A 15,723-nucleotide genomic window follows, 5' to 3' on the forward strand; every position below is an offset into this window, starting at 1 on the left:
TATCAGAGCTTTAACATTGTTTATAACTATAAACTAGTTATACAGATAGTGTTATGTTACAGATAGTGTTAGTGTTATGTTACAGATAGTGTTAGTGTTATGTTACAGATAGTGATAGTGTTATACTACAGATAGTGATAGTGTTATATCTATCTATCCACTACCATGGATATTATGTCTATAATTCTATACCCTGCTACCTTCTTTGAAAGAAATCGCGATTTATTCAGTGAAAACTAGTACACACAATCAACAGAACACCATTCACTAGCAGATAGCACATAGCATAACAGCATAGCATTAGAACACAGTCAATCAATCACCTAGCACAACTACTAGCATAGCTAAAGGCTATCATGTACTATACTAAACCGCATTTCTAGTAACACAATATTACATCACACTAGTCATGTTTAAGCCAAGGATAAAGATGACCGTCGTTGATTGAACACAGCAGTCCTGAGTGTTTAGCCAGTAGAGGTATGGGGGGGGGGGTGTGTGCAGGTGAGGTGTGTGTGCTCCGAGGATTATGTTGAAAAGAACAGTCGGTGCTGGTGAGAGGCAGTGTAAACACTGTTGACAAGAGTCGACAACTATTGTTGACAACTGTTCCTGACTCACGGTGACAGAGGAAACCACTCACTGGGTAGTGATTCAGGGGAGGCTGGTGGAGGTAGAAATGGGAGGAGACATGCACACGCACTTGCACAGACACACAATGTTCACTTTCGGTGACATGGGGTAAGGGTCATGGTCAGGAGGTGAGACAGGGTTAGGAGGTGAGACAGGGTCAGGAGGTGAGACAGGGTCAGAATGTGAGACAGGGTTAGGAGGTGAGACAGGGTCAGGAGGTGAGACAGGGTTAGGAGGTGAGACAGGGTCAGGAGGTAAGACAGGGTCAGAATGTGAGACAGGGTTAGGAGGTGAGACAGGGTCAGGAGGTGAGACAGGGTTAGGAGGTGAGACAGGGTCAGGAGGTGAGACAGGGTCAGGAGGTGAGACAGGGTCAGAATGTGAGACAGGGTTAGGAGGTGAGACAGGGTCAGGAGGTGAGACAGGGTTAGGAGGTGAGACAGGGTCAGGAGGTGAGACAGGGTTAGGAGGTGAGACAGGGTCAGGAGGTGAGACAGGGTCAGAATGTGAGACAGGGTCAGGAGGTGAGACAGGGTCAGGAGGTAAGACAGGGTCAGGAGGTGAGACAGGGTTAGGAGGTGAGACAGGGTCAGGAGGTGAGACAGGGTCAGAATGTGAGACAGGGTCAGGAGGTGAGACAGGGTTAGGAGGTGAGACAGGGTCAGGAGGTGAGACAGGGTTAGGAGGTGAGACAGGGTCAGGAGGTGAGACAGGGTTAGGAGGTGAGACAGGGTCAGGAGGTGAGACAGGGTCAGAATGTGAGACAGGGTCAGGAGGTGAGACAGGGTCAGGAGGTAAGACAGGGTCAGGAGGTGAGACAGGGTTAGGAGGTGAGACAGGGTCAGGAGGTGAGACAGGGTCAGAATGTGAGACAGGGTCAGGAGGTGAGACAGGGTTAGGAGGTGAGACAGGGTCAGGAGGTGAGACAGGGTCAGGAGGTGAGACAGGGTTAGGAGGTGAGACAGGGTCAGGAGGTGAGACAGGGTTAGGAGGTGAGACAGGGTCAGGAGGTGAGACAGGGTTAGGAGGTGAGACAGGGTCAGGAGGTGAGACAGGGTCAGGAGGTGAGACAGGGTCAGGAGGTGAGACAGGGTCAGGAGGTGAGACAGGGTCAGGAGGTGAGACAGGGTCAGGAGGTGAGACAGGGTCAGGAGGTGAGACAGGGTTAGGAGGTGAGACAGGGTTAGGAGGTGAGACAGGGTCAGGAGGTGAGACAGGGTCAGGAGGTGAGACAGGGTCAGGAGGTGAGACAGGGTTAGGAGGTGAGACAGGGTTAGGAGGTGAGACAGGGTCAGGAGGTGAGACACAAGGCCAACGCTGGAGAATATAACGATTTTTGCGCGACTGTGCAGGCGCAATGCGAGAGAGTTTTTGCAGGGTGAGATGTCTGCAGATGAAAGTAAGCAAGTTGAAAGGTTAGCAAATATAATTGCTGAGTGTTCTGACAGAGAACGTTGGTTCAAATTGGTCGTTATTATTGTGACTAGAAAGTGTCTGATTATAGTTCCATGGTGTGAATAGTGTCAAAGAACTAGCAAGCTAGCTAGCTGGTCTGCTCATCTCCTTTGCTCATCTCTGTCTCTTTTGTACATAGATTTGCGAATCGTGATACTCGAGTCCTGTGACTGTACTGACCTTGGGGTTCCAGTCCACCTCAGCGTCGACGGGCTTGGCCCGGCACACAACCATCTCCACGGCCTGGGGAGGCAGGCTGTGGAACTGAGCAGGCAGCTGCAGCAGCTGGTGGGCCTTCGTCTCCTGCATACTAGACATGTATGCCTGGCAGTTTGTTGTTTGTTAGTTCGTTTGTTTGTTTGTCTTGTGTATAAAATAATAAAATAAAAAATAAAAAAGACCTGTGAACTCAGTATGCTTGTGAAAGGAGTGGAGGGTAGATGGTCTGTCCTACCTTGTCAGAGAGGTTCTGGAAGTTGTCAGACATGCAGAACAGACGGCTGCCAAACAGTTTAGGGGAGCTTGGGAAGCCGTAATGCACGACACACGTAGCATCCCTGATGCCCAGGGCCTTCAGTCATTGGTGGTGACTGGAATACAGGGGAAATACAGGGAGACATTTGTTGAAAGTTATCAATAATATGAAATTGACAAGATTTAAATGTCAAATAATTAAATTGATTTAATTTACCCAGAATGACATGAGTGCCAAGTCCAATGTCCTTCCTCCACTGCTCAATCACAAAGTCAAACTGGTATGTTAAACCCTCATGAGCTTTCAGGGAGAATGCAGATGTGCTGGTCACACCCTGAATGACAGATACAAGGAGGGAAGATCAAATAGATGTAGTTAAAAACATGTATTAATGTTTGGTGACAGTGTTATGTAGGAGAAATTGTCCAATAGAGTTATTCTGTGATATTGTTATCATTTTATACTACAGTTGTATGAGTCGAGAAATGTGTTGACCAAATGTGACAATGTGAAAAATCCAATAAAATACAGATTATATATATATTTTTTTTTTTAAAACATGTATTAATTAATGACCACCAATTATTATTTATTTATTTATTATACTTCTACAGTACTTTTTCTCCAAGATAGTGATTTATATTTTGCATGACAAGATACACGTTTACAAAGGTAAATGCTAAACAAATGCTAAACAAACTAATTGTTACAATATTCAGGAGACGTGTAGACATCGGCACAGTGAGCAGACATACGAAATGGCATAACAATCACTGGTCAAATGGCTGAAAAAAATGCCTTTTCAATGGTAGGCATAACAAAGCCATAACTAGGCAACTGGTGATACATCAATAACAACAATGGTCTTTTGGTTCTTCCACTACCCCTGCAATAGACAGTCTACCAAGGTTGCAAAAATGAAAAAACCCTCTTCACACAGGAGAGTGTTGTACCTTAAAGACATGCTCGACCTCCTCTGCAGAGTTAGCGATAATGAGGGTCTTCTGGACCACCTCAGGGTTGAAGTCTAACGAACCAAGCAGCACTGAGATCTTTGTGCATTCCAGACACAACAGGATCATCTGTGGGGAGAAAGATGAGAGGGAAACATAATCTCAAGTGATTGAAGACTGTAAGATTATACCAGGAATAGCATTTTTGGGGGGATCTGTACACCAATTGATTATGCCAAATAAAGTCTGTTTATGACAACACTAGGACACATGGGGTTTGATAGTTGTACCCAACTGTCTTGTGGAGACCCTCTACCCCCATAACTCTTTGATACCAGGACCCAGTTTGCCTTGCATGAAATGAAACTGTGATTAGGACTTCCCAAGGGATAACATGTCTGTCTTTTTTGTACAGATATAGGCAGTTAATACCCACATGTGTTTTAATTCAGCCTTTGAGCCACAACAATATTATTTTACATGAAAGCCTAAGCATAAATGTGTGATTTATAGTCCTTAACACCCGATGTTGCACATACCTTTGACAAAACATTTAAATAATCAAAAATGTATACGGGCAACTCTATGAGCATTTTGCATCCATTGAATTTCAGAAACGCACTCTTTTGTGTTTACAGACTTGCGATGTCCACCATTTTTCAAAGAAAACTTGATGTAATCATAACAATCGGCCACAAAAAGGTGGTAGAACATTTTATTAGGATCTCTTGCTCAAGAAAATAATTTACTTTTGTGAATTGATCGTGTACAGACATGTCATCAAGTGTTTAAAGTAGGGCTGTCAATGTTAACGTGTTAACACTCCCGATTAATCCGTAAACTTTAGAAAAATGTAACGCAAATTAATCATACTTCATATTACCAAATTCTACTAAGATGCGTAGCATCGATCCCGCTACCTCGCGCATGCTAAGCGAGCGCTCTACCATTCCTCTCACAAGGCCAAAGTGATCTCAAGAGCAAAAGGTATACTTTAACCTGTGTCCTTCTTAGTTTATGTAGGAGCTATAAAAGTATACTGTATTCTGTGATAGCAATTCGAGAATGAAAATAACAGTGATGGGTTTGAAGAAAAAAACTGTCTGAAAGCAAGACATTTGTCAGACTTCTTCTAGTCTTCGGAGACTACTTCTCCGCTTGCTGAAGTACTAAAAGTCGGAACAGCGACACAAAACGAACTAGTGGTCGAAGACATAAGAGTTTCAGAGTAACTCTTCCCGACTCCGGAGGTCCCTGGTTCGAGACCGGGCGGGAAAAACGTTTTTTCCTTTCACCTCTGAGGCGGAGCAGTTACTTACGATAGGGCTTGAGTCAACCGACTAGAATTCAGGCGAGAACAGACGGGTGCAGTCTGAGGTTTGGCAGTTAAGTGCAATTCTGACTGCATAGCTTGAGACTCTTTTACTCTGCAAATTTAAGAGATTCTAATCTTATTTAGAAATCATCAAAACTAAGAAATGTTATAATAAAGTAAAACAAATAACAGATTCCTCTAACCAGTATGCCATGCAGTTGTTTTTGTTTTATGCTTTATCTCCCCCCAAAATACAAGTAAATACTAGTATTTTAAACATGTGATTAATCACAGCCTATTATTGTGATTAACTTGATTAAAATGTTTAATCGATTGACAGCATTAGTTTAAAGACATGGTTGCCTAGTATATGCAACCTCAAAGGTTAAGCTGACCTGGTGCACGTTGCCGTAAAGTGCTGCCTTCTTGGTCACTGTGATGATGATGCAGGGGTTGATCATGTGGTCTGCCAGGAGCCCCACCATCTGGCTGCTCCAGCGTTTGCCCACGGCGATGATGGAATGGAATGGACTTTATTTGTCATTGCTACAGTACAGGTACCAAACAACGAAATTTAGGTTGATCTGCCTGGGGCAGGAAGCCCGCTCGCTTCTGTCGGTCACCTTCTGGAAGTGCTGCAGAATGGTGGCCATCTGAGAAGGAACAATGCAGTCAGAGAACACTCATGGGGAGATGGTGTTGGCAAGGCTAGTTTACTTGTACAGCACATTTCAACAGGGGCAATTCAAAGAACTTTTCATATAGCATTAAAAAATACAGAACAAGGAAGAAAATAAATAGATACACATTTAACAATATAATAAGACAATGAATAAAAATATATAGATAAAAGTGTTGTTACTGCAACTGTAATCAAGCACTGCTTTTTGGTTATCTGGTATTGCCTTCAGACATTTTGAACCTGCTGGTTATTTTAGGCTTCAGTCATAAGCATAAAATGCCCTTCAAAAGGTACATATAACATAATTTAATTAATTATTATGTTAATTGGAGTTATTGATCAATAGGAAAAATATATCATATATAATGATAACGTTTTTTGGGTATATCGCCCAGCCCTAGTTGACAGACAGTCCTCCACTGCATCAGGCGGTTGTTCCTCTTTAAACTTAGTGAACTCCATTCTAAACATCATAAAATCATGTCTCTCTCTCTCTCTCTCTCTCTCTCTCTCTCTCTCTCTCTCTCTCTCTCTCTCTCTCTGACCTCGTCTGGGGCCTGTGAGTAGAGCAGATCCACCTCGTCCAGCACCAAGTGACACAGCCACAGGAACATAAAGCAGTTGAAGGCCATCAGACGCACCAGGCTGAAGGGAGTGGTCACAACCATCTGGCCTGGAGACAGAAGGGTTAGGGAATGAGGGAATGACATATTCAAATATCCAACAATATACTATACAGTCAATTGTTGGAATTAGGTATTTTTGCTCTAGACCCAGGGTGCCCAATCTTTTTTGAACCAAGATCTACTTTTCAAGTAGCCACACACACACACACACACACACACACACACACACACACACACACACACACACTTCCCAGCCTGCATAGTAAACGCACAGGGGTTAATTGCCTTGCCACATGCAAGCGCCCTCCTGACCTTCCTATTGCAAGCCGGCCTCTCTAACCTCTAGGCTACCGGCCTCTCTAACCTCTAGGCTACCGTCACCCCCACCGCCGCCCCCCCAAATGTTGTAATTCAACCCCCCCCCAAAACAATTTCTTTGACTTCAACTAGAGCAAGTCTAATAGAGCTCCCGAGACAGTAGGCTTACAGTTCTTCTGGATCTTGATCGTCTTGGCTTCGTCCTTCCCTAGTCCCACCAGTGCAATCGTGGGGTGAAGGGACTGGGCAGTCTGGCATTCCTCCAGCCGGTCAAACACAGTCTGGGCCTTCTCCCACCCCGGGCACAGGATCACTGCTATGGGCTGGGGGGGGGGGGGGACACCAGACGACAACAACAACAACAACACATGGGTATCTTCACTCACCACTTGATCGTTTTACTATGGATTTGTAGTAGTCCAGAAAACCACATCTAAAAATCAGCCTTCTGATAGCATGGAAAGTACTGGAGTTGGAACAATATTGTTCTATTGTACATATTTTAGCTAGTTTTAGGCTAGTCTGTTAATAACACAGACACTCCTACATTGACACTATGGAGACAGGCTTGAGCTTCCATCCTCCAGTCTGGTGTGTGTGTGTGTGTGTGTGTGTTTGCGTGTGTGTGTGTGCTGGGCTCACCCCGGTGTGTGAGGAGAGGGTGCTGTAGCCTGAGGACAGCTGCATGTGAGCCAGTAACGGGGGGAGGTAGGTGAGTGGCTCGTCTGCGCTGCGGGAGATGAGGACCGTGTCACAGCCCCGGGCGACTGCTGGCCAGCAATAGCTTTCAGCCACCGGCGGCCTAGTGAACTTCTGTCTCACTAGGATCTGGAGAGAACACATATGACACATTCTAATGCTTTGGTCCTCATGTCGGGATCCGATGTAATGATCGGACTTTTCTTTCGAAAAATGTGAATACATTTCCGCGTTGTTGAAAATCAATGACACACACGTCGCTAGTCAACTAACACAGCTTGTTTTGTGAGCCTGCTAACAATGTAAAGTAGTGTTATAGTTAACTAGATAGCAGTGGAAATTACTCACCGGCAATCTATTGCCTTGCAGTATTTTGGCTTGACTAGCGAGTTTGTGTTGTGATTCTCAACAACGTTGAAACGTAGTGTTTCATAAGAAAAGTCCGAACACTTTGATTGGTTGCCGACATGCGGACCAAATGATCAGACTGTGTCACATATATTATACACATTCGTCACCACAACATCTGACTTAGACAACTGACAATCAATGAATGTGATTTCACATCTTCCAGATCACATGTAGAAACCCTCATTCAATATTTTTATTAATATCAAATTGTTACAGCCGTAGTGTGTTGTGTGTTTTCTGTGTTTCTCCCAGGTGATTGCCCTTCCTCCCTGCCTATCGCAATGGTGACGGCCTGAGTGAGCCGAGTTTTGTGTGTGTGTGTGTGTGTGTGTGTTTAAAGTGTTAGCTACAGCTATTGTGTGTTGCTACAGGTTGTAGTGTGTACCGGTGTGGGTAACTTTGACTTTGAGAGTGCGTGTTAGTTTTGTGTTTGGCCATACTTTAAGTTACTTTCTACATTTAACCATGTCTTTTCTACAGTTAACTGCTAACTATATAATTTACTTGAACTTTAACTGAACAGTAGATTCAGTCAGGACTATCAGTGCCTGACAGAGAGCAGAACGTACCCTGCGGAAGGTGTCAGTGATGGGAGCGTTGGCCAGACTGGTGAACGGGTCCAGACTGAAGGCAGAGTGCACCACATGATAAAGTACGATCACATGTTTAAAATGGTATTTTTTCAAACAGTAACATGGACTTCACGGTGAAGACAGACATGAAGTAGAACATCAGATAGAGAAGGACTGGCACACCTTGGTTCAGTGCCCTGCTGTTCAATAGGATCATCAGTTTCACATCCACCGTTACTGCAAGAACAGAGAGATCTGGACTATTACAACAGGTCATCATCACGTCAATAGAATACAGTGTCATTTTTAAATTATTATTAAGTATTGGAAAGAGGAAGTATTTTGTCTTCTTTTAGCTCTATACTTCTAGCTATATATTCCAACAATTTGGAATTTAAAATCTAACAATTACTTAGGGGTGGTAGTAGTAGCAGTTGTGTAACGTGCATTCATACCATCCTGCTGTTTCATCTACGGTCTGCTGGGTTGCACCAACCAGCTCCTCTTCATCTTTAGCCCCAGAGATCCCATGAACATCATCTTCTTCATTCTCTTCCTCAAGATCAGTCTAAACATCAAAACATCCACAGTACTTAAAGGGATACCTCTACCTCAGCAGGGCTACCTCTACCTCAGCAGGACTACCTCTACCTCAGCAGGGCTACCTCTACCTCAGCAGGGCTACCTCTACCTCAGCAGGGCTACCTCTACCTCAGCAGGGCTACCTCTACCTCAGCAGGGCTACCTCTACCTCAGCAGGGCTACCTCTACCTCAGCAGGGCTACCTCTACCTCAGCAGCGCTACCTCTACCTCAGCAGGGCTACCTCTACCTCAGGTTCGGCCTATTTTCATGCTCAGGTGAAATATCATCTTGTTGTCCACAAAAGCCAGTAGTGAAAGATTCTACTTTGCAGGCTAACAGTTACACTAGGGCCACACTGGCTACCTCTACCTCAGCAGGGCTACCTCTACCTCAGCAGGGCTACCTCTACCTCAGCAGGGCTACCTCTACCTCAGCAGGACTACCTCTACCTCAGCAGGACTACCTCTACCTCAGCAGGACTACCTCTACCTCAGCAGAGCTACCTCTACCTCAGCAGGGCTACCTCTACCTCAGCAGGGCTACCTCTACCTCAGCAGGACTACCTCTACCTCAGCAGGGCTACCTCTACCTCAGCAGGGCTACCTCTACCTCAGCAGGGCTACCTCTACCTCAGCAGGACTACCTCTACCTCAGCAGGGCTACCTCTACCTCAGCAGGGCTACCTCTACCTCAGCAGGGCTACCTCTACCTCAGCAGGATTATCTCTACCTCAGCAGGGCTACCTCTACCTCAGCAGGACTACCTCTACCTCAGCAGGACTACCTCTACCTCAGCAGGGCTACCTCTACCTCAGCAGGACTACCTCTACCTCAGCAGGGCTACCTCTACCTCAGCAGGGCTACCTCTACCTCAGCAGGGCTACCTCTACCTCAGCAGGACTACCTCTACCTCAGCAGGACTACCTCTACCTCAGCAGGGCTACCTCTACCTCAGCAGGACTACCTCTACCTCAGCAGGACTACCTCTACCTCAGCAGGGCTACCTACACCTCAGCAGGGCTACCTCTACCTCAGCAGGGCTACCTCTACCTCAGCAGGGCTACCTCTACCTCAGCAGGACTACCTCTACCTCAGCAGGGCTACCTCTACCTCAGCAGGGCTACCTCTACCTCAGCAGGGCTACTTCTACCTCAGCAGGGCTACCTCTACCTCAGCAGGACTACCTCTACCTCAGCAGGGCTACCTCTACCTCAGCAGGGCTACCTCTACCTCAGCAGGACTACCTCTACCTCAGCAGGGCTACCTCTACCTCAGCAGGGCTACCTGTACCTCAGCAGGGCTACCTCTACCTCAGCAGGGCTACCTCTACCTCAGCAGGGCTACCTCTACCTCAGCAGGGCTACCTCTACCTCAGCAGGGCTACCTCTACCTCAGCAGGGCTACCTCTACCTCAGCAGGGCTACCTCTACCTCAGCAGGGCTACCTGTACCTCAGCAGGGCTACCTGTACCTCAGCAGGGCTACCTCTACCTCAGCAGGGCTACCTCTACCTCAGCAGCGCGTGTGTCGCGGAGCTGCTGCGGCTCTCACTCGTGCGGTATCTTTCTACATTGAGTTTGCCTTTCTGAAAAGTGAAGACAGTCATCTATGAGCAATATCTGCCGATACTAGGGATGCACCGAAGGTTCGGCCACCGAATGTATTCGGCCGAATAATAGCAATAACAATGCTTCATTATCAGACCATGACAGAATAACGGTGCTCTAACCTGTATGCAACCTGTGCTCCTACCCTGCCAGTCTGCACTGATATAGGACAACAGTGCAACAACTTCGCGGCTGAACTTCTTGTTGTGACATTTTTGTTTATCCCGCCCCTTTGTCACTTTGGTTTCTTGGAAACAAAACATGCCCCCCACCCCCAAACCCTACTGTTAGCAGATAGAAAAACAAGCTCACTTTGCTGACAAATTAAGCGTATTTAGTGATCGTAAAACAGTTGCTTGTTATATCGCGTGGGTACTTCAAGTTGCGTATTATGAAAAACTAAAATCACATTTTGTTCAAAAGAAAGCTATGTTTAGGATTCACAAGGTTTCACAGTTGACAACTGGTTGCACCTTTCATCAGCTGCCATCACATATGGACCTAACTGTATACTTCCTGGATTTGGATGATGAATCACCAATATGTAGGAATGAGACATTAGGGGATGTGAAATATAGTGCAAGTTTAGAAAACTAAAAACAGCCACACTCACATTAGGAACCGGCCTTTGAGTACTCGAAGCAGGATTCAGAAACGTCAGGAATCTGTTAGGAATTAACTTGACTCTCTTTGGAGCTATTACAAAACTAAAAGTCAATATCTTACCTGACCCGATTCAGATTTTTTAACAAGTCTGCCACCAGAGAAATGTCTGTGTCCTGTGTGTCCTCTCTCAACCCATGGTGCCTAAACCCACACATGTTTAAACAATTCAGATCTAATTACATCATGCTGCATATAATGCAGCCATATTTCTGAGTTTATTCTCAAAACGATGTAAAAACATTTGTACCCCTCGTCACTGTCAAGCTCTGGATGGTGCGCCTCCTTTTGGTTAATTCCGCCTCCCTCAGTCAAACCTTACACTAGTTCAGTAGTTAGTCAACCCTTACACTAGTTCAGTAGTTAGTCAACCCATACACTAGTTCAGTAGTTAGTCAACCCTTACACTAGTTCAGTAGTTAGTCAACCCTTACACTAGTTCAGTAGTTAGTCAACCCTTACACTAGTTCAGTAGTTAGTCAACCCTTACACTAGTTCAGTAGTTAGTCAACCCTTACACTAGTTCAGTAGTTAGTCAACCCTTACACTAGTTCAGTAGTTAGTCAACCCTTACACTAGTTCAGTAGTTAGTCAACCCATACACTAGTTCAGTAGTTAGTCACCCTTACACTAGTTCAGTAGTTAGTCAACCCTTACACTAGTTCAGTAGTTAGTCAACCCTTACACTAGTTCAGTAGTTAGTCAGCCCTTACACTAGTTCAGTAGTTAGTCAAACCTTACACTAGTTCAGTAGTTAGTCAAACCTTACACTAGTTCAGTAGTTAGTCAACCCTTACACTAGTTCAGTAGTTAGTCAACTCTTACACTAGTTCAGTAGTTAGTCAGCCCTTACACTAGTTCAGTAGTTAGTCAGCCCTTACACTAGTTCAGTAGTTAGTCAACCCATACACTAGTTCAGTAGTTAGTCAACCCTTACACTAGTTCAGTAGTTAGTCAGCCCTTACACTAGTTCAGTAGTTAGTCAAACCTTACACTAGTTCAGTAGTTAGTCAAACCCTTACACTAGTTCAGTAGTTAGTCAACCCATACACTAGTTCAGTAGTTAGTCAACTCTTACACTAGTTCAGTAGTTAGTCAAACCTTACACTAGTTCAGTAGTTAGTCAAACCTTACACTAGTTCAGTAGTTAGTCAACCCTTACACTAGTTCAGTAGTTAGTCAACCCATACACTAGTTCAGTAGTTAGTCAACTCTTACACTAGTTCAGTAGTTAGTCAACCCTTACACTAGTTCAGTAGTTAGTCAACCCTTACACTAGTTCAGTAGTTAGTCAACCCTTACACTAGTTCAGTAGTTAGTCAACCCATACACTAGTTCAGTAGTTAGTCAACCCTTACACTAGTTCAGTAGTTAGTCAACCCTTACACTAGTTCAGTAGTTAGTCAACCCATACACTAGTTCAGTAGTTAGTCAACCCTTACACTAGTTCAGTAGTTAGTCAACCCTTACACTAGTTCAGTAGTTAGTCAACCCTTACACTAGTTCAGTAGTTAGTCAACCCTTACACTAGTTCAGTAGTTAGTCAACCCTTACACTAGTTCAGTAGTTAGTCAACCCTTACACTAGTTCAGTAGTTACCGGTAGTCTAGTAGTTACACTTACACTAGTTCAGCTTTCTCTTCGTAGGTGGACACCTGGAGCCTCACAGGTTGGATACCAGCCAGCTGGAACTTCCTGACCCAGAAGGGCAGCTGCAGAAACTTCTCCAACGGGGCTCGGACCCTGGACAAAGAAATAGAAGGGTTCTTTCGAGACAATTATAATGTCATAATCATTATATATTTAGGGATGTACTGATTAATTGGGCAGCAATCGGTATTGGCCGATAATGGTTAGGAAATTGATCAGCCGAATGCTTTGAAATGGCTGATTGTTCAAACCGATATTGCGATATCTAACCTGGCATGATAATTTGATTAGGAATATTTTCTTAATGTCTGTATGTGATCAATTCACCGAAGGAATATACTGTCTTGGACAATAGATCCTAATAAACACTAGTGGCTGATTGTTGTAACTAAAAACCAGCGTGAATTCTCTCTGAAAGGTCCGTAAACCCAGACATTCTGCTCCTCTGAATGAGCCTTGTACGTGGTCAAAAGGGTGAGTTTCTGAAATTCAATGGATGCAAAATGCTCATAGGTCCAGAGATGCCAGACACACACACACACACACACACACACACACACACACACACACACACACAGGGATTACTGAAAGGCAGTAATCTGCTCCTGCTCATTAACAAACCTATTTGTCAGATCATTTGATCCGTTTTAATCTCATGTTTGTTTTTTGAGTGAGAGAGTGATTATAACAGCCAGCTGGGATGGATTGGGCAAAGCATGCTGTAAACTGAGATAATGTTAAGATTAAGACAGTGAAGGCCTATCTGAAGCCTCTCTCTCCGGAGGTCTTTCCAACTCTGATGGCCTGTCAGACCAATTTACCCATAATGACCTAAGATCAGTTTTGCCCTTTCCTACATAATGATTACGCTATGGTAAACTGACTCTAGATCAGAGCCCCGTTTCACCACCTGAACCCGAAGCGTTGCAGAGTGCAGTGTCACTTGTCTTAGGTCAATGTCAGGCGCCGGCTAAAAGCCAACAATGTAAATGTAACAAATAATCGGTATGGGTATTGGCCGATTGTGTTATGAATAATCGGTAAGGGCCCTGAATTTTCATACTAGTGCATCCCTACTTGCAGCCCACCACAGCATAGTTTGAGACAGATCTAGATGAGAATTTATATAATAGGAATGACCATGAACGGTTTTCAAATCTAACTAATTAACCGTAGCAACTAGTATGGTTGTTTTATTCCCTTCTACATGTTACCTATATTTTTGGGGGGGAGAGAGAGAGAGAGAGAGAGGGGAATTCAAGCACTTTCAATGACCCATCTCAATTTTCAAATACTTTTAAGGCCTTGATCTTTTCCCCCTCAAATTCACAAACTTTCAAGGATTTCAAGGACCCGTGGGAACCCTGATTACAGCAACGCATTGTTCTTCTAGTCCTGTATTGTTTCAGTAGCAGAGTCGAGACATACTCATCTGAGCAGACGACGGTGTGTTCTCCGTGGTCGACCAGGAAGCACATGGCCTGACTTCCGACGGTACCCAGGAAGAGGGACTCCACGATGGCTCTGCACCAGTTCTTCAGGCCAGAGACGTACACCACACACACCTGGGGGAGCAACACAGTAGACCCAAGTCAGGGTATATACAGGAATCTTGAGGTTAATTTCAATACCTTTCTAAGACTTTTTAAAGACCTTGTCAATATTTTTCCAGACCTCACCGCCACTTCGAGCTAGGGCTGCCACGATTAGTCGACTAGTCGCGACGACGTCGATTACCAAAATCGTCGCCGACATATTTGGTAATCGACGTCGTCGCATGTTTTTTTGTAGCTGAAATAGGCTATGCATTCGTTTTTCTTCCCTGAAGCTGCCACTGGATAGCGTCTCCCAGTGTCTTTGATGTACATGCGCAGTGTCGGTCATCTGGGGCACACGTGACATCCCCGGAAAAACAAACAGAGAAATGTCTTCCCGTCCTCGTACGTCTAAAGTGTGGGAGCATTTCAACCACAACGTTGAAAAAAATAATGTAAAATATACAATTTGCAAAGCTGAACTCGCTTATCATGGCAGCACGTCTATGATGCGCGAGCATCTAAAAAGGAAGCACGTTTGTGGCAGATGACGAGGATGACGATGGCTCGTCTTGGTAAGCTAGTTAGCTTGTTATTGGCTAACGATATCGTTACGTTAAAAGCCTTCTTACATTATTTTACGTTATGTGCTGTAATGTTGTCATCAAAGCGATACTTATCAAATAGCTAAAAATGTTGTCTTAACGTTACAGTGCTAAGAAGGCGCGTTTTACTATGGATAGTTATCTTGTCAAGATGCCAACGTGCACACCCCAGCAAGCCACCGTCCTGACCGGATCAATCCTGAACATGCTGGTTAAGGATATGAGACCCTTGTCCATGGTTGCTGACGAACCTTTTCTCTACAAACATTTCTTTTTGTGGATAATTGCTCTTTTTTAGTTGCCTTAGCGCCTACCTCATTTTATTTTGCAGCACTATTCAATACATTTAAAATGTATGTTTGATGCCAGAGATGAGTGAAGCAAAGCAAAACTTTTGTACTCTGTACAAGTATTTATTTTTGTTTTTGTATTCTTTTGGTTGCCTAGTGCCTAGTCTACCTCATTTTACTCAGCAGTTTGCACTCTCTACTACTCTTTACATTACATTACATGCAAGTGATGCCAGAAATAAATCTGCAAAGTTCATTCAAATATCTATTTTTGAGTGAACAATCATTTTAATTGTCTTTATTTTTAGTTAGCACATGCCTACAACAACAACTAACAACTTCAAGCTAAATTTAGAAGCTGATTTAGAAGATGATAGCTAAATAGGAGCGATTGAGTAATTGTGCGATAAGCTGTAATTTATGATCCGATTAGTCGACTAATCGTTAAAATAATCGGTGACTAGTCGACTATGAAAATAATCGTTTGTGGCAGCCCTACTTCGAGCTGTAACCGTTTACATCAGTAACACCTTTAAATTAACAGTTTTAGTTTGAAATAGACTAGACCACTATCATACAACAGAATGTCCGGTTCATCTTTGTTTTTTAATAAAACGAATAAATTCACGAACTTTTACTTAAGGTTTTTAGG

General features: G+C 44.2%; 1 pseudogene across 1 annotated transcript; it reads right to left on the reverse strand.

Annotated features, from left to right (window-relative positions):
* Window positions 1-2,497: 2,497 nt before the first annotated feature.
* LOC308164063 (putative ATP-dependent RNA helicase TDRD12) lies at window positions 2,498-15,018 on the reverse strand (annotated as a pseudogene). The gene is made up of 12 exons: window positions 14,971-15,018; window positions 14,070-14,206; window positions 12,615-12,734; window positions 8,137-8,266; window positions 7,100-7,285; window positions 6,627-6,780; window positions 6,059-6,186; window positions 5,393-5,484; window positions 5,227-5,362; window positions 3,517-3,645; window positions 2,780-2,897; window positions 2,498-2,678 (listed from the first exon to the last, which is right to left on the reverse strand). The product of its transcript is annotated as a putative ATP-dependent RNA helicase TDRD12 (transcript).
* Window positions 15,019-15,723: the final 705 nt, after the last annotated feature.

The sequence above is a fragment of the Nansenia antarctica genome (genome assembly GCF_963989245.1).
Source record: "Nansenia antarctica genome assembly, chromosome: 8".
NCBI classification, from domain to species: Eukaryota; Metazoa; Chordata; class Actinopteri; order Argentiniformes; family Microstomatidae; genus Nansenia; species Nansenia antarctica.